The following is a 6,418-nucleotide window of genomic DNA, read 5'->3' as shown; positions in this document are numbered from 1 at the left end:
GGCTTTTTTCCCTTTGAGTTCTCTTACTGCAAAAATAAAACACAGTGGGTGTACTGATTTATTATTATCAGCACAGAGTAATAAAAGCATCATTTGATACCGTGCCAGCATCAATATTCGTTTGCAGAACAAAACAAGCCCTCTGGCCCCCCAAGCAGCTCCAGGTTACCCCAAAACTCAGCCCCCAGTTAGACCAGAAGATTCCCACAGCCCCACATCTGCGCTGGCAGAGCTCCCATGTCCACAGCTGGGGGTGCCACTGCCAAACTGGGGGAAGGATCCAGTTTGGAGCTGTTCCCTTCTAAAAATGCTCCCTCGTTAATTAACAGAAGTCAAGGGGGAGGGCAGAAGGTGGAAGAGGACGGAAAAAAAGAAAAGAACATCTAAAATGTAGACGTCAGTACCTAAAAAAAAAAGAAAGAGGAACCCAGGCACTTGCTCACACACGGGGCTTTGCGGTCACTGGTCACTTCCAATTAGATTGTACCCTCGGCTAATGCTCGTTGTCAGCCAGAAACAAGGAGCACTGGAGGAAAACAACTTCCACGCAGAGAATATTCTTTGCATGGGTACTACCATGGCCTCCAGGCGAGGACAGCATCCCTGCTGCACTGGGAGAGCGCGTCAGGTCCTGCTGGCAGAGCACAGCCTCATCCTCCTGCCCAGCCGTGCCTTGGTGCTGCTGTGGTTCTCGGAGAGCATCGACTGCACCAGGCTGAGGGAGACAAGCAGGAGCCATGCGTGCTGCTCCTCCAGGTGGGATATTGTGTGTCCAGCCTGAATGGGAACCTGGTGTTACCTGACTTGGAGAGAGAGGAAGAAGAGGAAGATCTTCAGAGCACTGAAATGAGAATGTACTGCTGGAAGAGGGGGATGCACTTGCTGAATGAAGCTGTAGCATCATGGATGGTTGGGTTGGAAGCCTCAAAGCCCATCCAGTTCCAACCCACAGGCAGAGAACACTACACCAGCTGCACAGGGCCCATCCATGCCTGTGGGCACTGGCAGGGATGGGGCACCTCTACTCAGGAGGACAGTGCCAGGGCCTCATCACACTCATGGTGAACAATTCTTCTTAACACCTCATCTAAATCTCCCTTCTTTTAGCTTTAAGACATTACCCTCTGCCCTATTCCTACCTCCCCTGATGAAGTGTCCCTCCCAGCCTTCCTTTAGGCCCTTCCAGGCACTGAAAAGCTTCCCCTGAGCCTTCCCCAGGCTGCACAGCTCCAGCTCTCCATGCCTCTAGCCGTGGCTTTGCCCAGTGATGCTCAGTCCCACAGCCTCAGGCTCTGTGCTGGCATCTAAACTTCTTCAACGCTCACAGAAAAGACTTCAGTTTTTCCTTACAATCCAACATGCACGTTGAGTTAAATTCTACTTATGCTCGGATCTCTCCCACCAGGGCTCACATCAGGCTCACATTGATTTTGTTGCCTGGAGTGAACAACTCCTCAAAGGAAATTTCTCACCAGCATGCGGGAATCTCCCAGCATTACTACAGTCCAAGCTGAAAAAAACACAGGTTTTATGGCATCTCCTTAATGTTACCAGGGCTTCAGAAAAGCAGTCTCACCCCCAACAGCAGAAGTATTACCAGGAGAAATAGTAAGGTAATACAGAAACAATGCATGCAGGTGTGGAGGGCACTGCTAGCCTTGTGGTTTCTCCATCGCAAGGACACCTACCAGCCACCTTGGTCTGAGTCTGAGAGGCACTTCATCCCTTTTGGAGGCTTATGCCATTCGTATGGTTACAAATGCTCTTGGCTGCTCATGTCAGGTACTGTGTGCAACATGGAAGGTCTGGCACAAGCCCTGCACACAGCCTTACCTCTTTATGGTCAGCAATTCAATACATAGGTTGACCTCTTAAAAAAAAAAAAACAACACAAAAAACACCTATTTCTAGGTTTTTACTATCATTTTCCTCTAAGGAATGAGTTAACAATAGCACGCTACAGAGAGGAACAATGCCAACAAATATATTTTCCAGCTGCACAAAGTGATAAATTCATGGACTGGAGTTTATAGCCAGCACAATAAGACATTGCTGACAGTCGGATCTCAACACAGGTATAAAAAGCAGGACAGGTCTCCTTGTGATGCTTGTAGGGAGAATAAAGCTATCTCACCTCATGCAAGAATGCATTTTCTTCACCTGGATGTTTTTAATTTGCAGTTGATGTAGGGTCTTTTTCTCTGAGATTCTGAGCATGTGAACACAATTCAGGAAAATGTATATAATTTTCAGAGAAACAGTAATTACAGCTCAAGTGAACTCTGTGTATTCTGCAATGACTTCTCTCCCTCCAAGAACACACTTCCCAAGCCAATGTTCTCAGTCTTAAATTTAATGTTAATAAGCATCTTAAATTGCATAATTTATGCTAATCTAAAAAGTGTTTTGCCGAGACCAAGGCTGGTGGGGTTTCTTTACCTTGCAAATTGTTACACTTCTACATTAGTCATTTTTGATTCAACACAGCGTGCGTGTCAAACTGTTTTAAAATGGTGTCTGGATACCTATTAATTTCCATAGGCTCTTTAATATTCTGCTATGTACTTTTTTTTTTTTTTTAGTTGAGACGTTTTTGTAGTTGCTTTTCTCCTGTTCTCCACCGCCGCTGCAGTGATCCATCATTGTTTGTAGGAATGATGGAGAAAGAAAAGTCGGTTTAAATTGGGATTACAGCACTGAGGGAGCAAAAGCACAGCCATAGGAAAATCAACACCGAGAATAAACACAGAACTTGGGAGAGCAGCAAACAACAGGAGTATGTACAGAAATGCCTTATCTATAGGAAAACAGTGTCACATTTGATTTTGTCTGTGCCCTCCCTCTCTGAAAGACTCCCTGAAACGCCCATGACGCCCTCTGTTTCCCTCTGATGGAAACTGGCAGGAGGCCACAGCTCTCAATAATAGCACAACAAGCATCTTTTCAAGCATCTGTTAAGCAGCCAGACCTCCTGGTCTGGAAATGTGTATGAGAGTGATGATGCTTATTCTGGGTGATGTAATTAATTACGAGTACAGTCAGAGGCCCCCGAGCATTGCTGTACGGAGCAATGCAAGGAACCGGGTGCTGCTCGTGGTAAAGGCACTTGAGCCAAGACAAGTGAGGCTCAGGGCACACTCATGACCTTTGGGGACCAAGCAGCTGCTGCCCCCAAAGCCTTTTCAGAAGTATTTAATAGGAATCGTTTGAAAAAGAAAATTCCAACACAATTTGAGTTTCTTGCACTTAAAGGAGGAAAAAAACCCTCAAGGCCAGGCTAGATGGGGCCTGGGCAGCCTGAGCTCGTGCCTGATTTAGGGGTTGGCAGCCGGAGTTGGAACTGGGTGATCTTTGAGGTCCCTTCCAAGCCAAGCCATCCTATGACCCTATGAAATAGTGTCCATCAAGGAGGCTAAAGGTCTAGAAAAAGTGCTGATATGGGCAGCTTATTGCAATCTGCCCTGGGCTCCAACTCAGAGGAAGCTCATAAAAATCATTAGCAAGTTATGCAAATGAAAAATAACCTGTTGGTAAGGGATGCAAAGCTTTACCACTGAATCTGAAGCATTAATATGCTATGCTCAGTGTCCCTCCATTTACGTTCTGCAGCTCTGCAATGCAGTTTGGGCTGCAAATATTTAAGTTCAACAACAGAAGTGCCAAACCGTGCAGTGAAAATCTGAGTGAAATGGTCCTAACAATACAGATTGAACCCAAAATAGCAATGTTTCACCATCCATAACATCTCTGCAAGTCTGCGATGGCACACGGGGAGTTTGGGTGGCAATGAATCTTGGATGGTCAGCTTGGATTTTGAAAACCATCCATCACCACGTCGCTGCACCAGGATGGCATGAAGGCTCAATGCAAAATGGGGCCATGCAGAGCCCCAGTCCCACGGGGGAGGTCAGCACGTGTCCTTGCAGAGCACTGGTTCAAAACCAGCTCGTTCCAATGCGAAATGACTTATTTGATTCAGCAACTTTGCATTAAATTGTTGGAATAGCAGCACTGTCATCCCAGAAATAAATAAATAAAAAGGTCTATTGTTTGATAGAGAAACCTAATTTACGGTAATTATTCATGTCTACAGAATGCGTGTGACAAAACCAGGGGAAATTACAAACCCTACTAATAGCCCCTGTCAGCAGCTGGTCAGTTCCCATACAAGAAACAAGTACTTATACCGAGCCACGCATCTCTGCATTACCAAGAACAGGGCAATTGCAAGCCTGAAATTCAGTTCAGATCCGTGAAAAGTACAAAAGCAGAATGAAAGGAAATTGAAATATCGGAGTAGCTCGACCTCACAGTTCCCATAACCACATTAATGCTGAAAGCTGGAGATACAGGAAAACCCTCAGCGTTTTGGTGTTCCACCTCACACCTGCATGTACTTAGCCCTTTTTGCACAGACATACACTGCATGTACTACAATTTATTGCTTCATCACAAGGCAGGGTGGAAAAATTGAAAAATGCCTTATTTGGTTTGTGTGGAGGGTGGTGAGCAATCACAGCAGAGAAGTGAGCAGGGCTGAAGTGTGGTGACTTTCATGGCTGATCCTGCGTATAAGAGAGTGCTTTTCACTGAATATAAATAAGTTGAGCAAAATGCAGGTAATTTATCAATGCAGTATCTCAAAGGACACATTAACAGTAAGCAAACAGGCAGAAAGATGTTCTGCATTTACTTAAAAATATCACACATTTTTTACTGCGAGAATACACCCAACTTAACCAAGAGATTTATGAGGGGGAGGCAATGAGAAGCTGGACAGGGCATCCTGCTCACTTCCAGCAATGCATCTGAAAGGCAGCAGGGGAAAGAGCTGCAGCCCTGCAGAACGTGCTGCCAACACAAAGACTGCATCCACCACCACCCTCACCTCTGAGGCACCACAGGCACACGTTTAACGTCACAGAGCTGGAAAAAACAATTTCTGCCACACCTTCCACTGCTTTCAGATTGAGGATAAAATACTTTTTCAAAACAGCTCCAAAAGATATTCCAACGCAGTATGGCAGATGGAACAAATAGGATGACTAGTGTTAGATACTAAAACTGGCATACAAACACTTAAATCTAAAACAAGCTGTTACCTAGGCAAAAAGTCTCTTTGCTTACTTCACCTGCTTATGTCCAATATCCATACAAAACAACAGTGTAGCCAAAGGAACCTTCCTAAAAAGAGGTAAGTAGGAGCATCCACCATGGGACAACTGGCATCAAAGTTACATTGGCTTTTTGCATGGGATGTTTCCCAGGAAGGTCACAACAACTAACAGGAGATTTGTCAAGCAGCGAGAAGCTGGACACTTCAACTAGTCAGTGAAGTAAGCCATTTTGCTTTAAAAAATGTGTGTTTGGATATATGCATGTGTGTGCAAATGCAGAGGGTCCAGAGGAGGGTCATGAAGATGATCAGGGGACTGGAGCACCTCCCCTATGAAGACAGGCTGAGGGAGCTGGGCTTGTTCAGCCTGGAGAAAAGAAGGCTGTGGGGTGAATCACTGCAGCCTTTCAGTACCTAAAGGGAGCCTACAGAGGGGAGGGGAATCAACTCTTTGAAAGGGTAGATAACTGCCAGGATGAGGGGAAATGGTTTTAAGTTGAGGGAGGGGAGATTTATGTTGGATGTCAGGGGGAAGTTCTTCACTATGGAAGTGGTGAGGTGCTGGAACAGCTGCCCAGAGAGGCTGTGGATGCCCCGTCCATCCCTGGAGGTGTTCAAGGCCAGGTTGGATGGGGCCCTGGGCAGCCTGGGCTGCTATGAAATATGGAGGCTGGTGGCCCTGCCTGTGGCAGGGGGGCTGGAGCTTCATGATCCTTGAGGTCTCTTTCAACCCTGGCCATTCTGTGATTCTGTGATTCTATACATATAAATGTGTAACAGAGAAACAACATCTGACTTGAGTTCAGAGACAATCCTGCTCCTCCCCAGCTCGAGCTATCCAACTTGTTACCTTCAGGAACAGGAGAACAATCTTTATTCTGATTCATCCATATTCACTTGCCATCACTATTCTCTGCAAACAAAGACACACATCACAGATATCAGTGGTGAAGAATAAGATATGCATTAAGACAGAACTGAATTTAAGGACATTCTGCAGTCAGAAATCTGCGGTATCACCAGAGACATCTTCAGTAATCAAAAATGTCAATTAGAAAAAGTGGCTTAAGAACTGACCTTTGCACTGAGCTTCCCGCTGAAAATAAATTTGATTAAAAAACAAACAACTGCCTCCCAGCAAAGCTTTTGTGGTACTGCATGGGACTGATGAGAATCGACATGCATGCCTGTGGAAATTATCCTCCCAGTCATAAGCTAAGACTTAGAGAATGAGAATTAAAGGCTTCTCAATGTTATTAAGGGACTGTAAGTTAACTTTCAGTGAGTAACTATAGGTCAACT

This window comes from Phasianus colchicus, chromosome 8 (genome assembly GCF_987193195.1).
Source record: "Phasianus colchicus chromosome 8, bPhaCol1.hap1.1, whole genome shotgun sequence".
NCBI lineage: Eukaryota > Metazoa > Chordata > Aves > Galliformes > Phasianidae > Phasianus > Phasianus colchicus.
The sequence above is the reverse complement of the archived record's forward strand: the minus strand, read 5'-3'. Positions refer to the sequence as shown.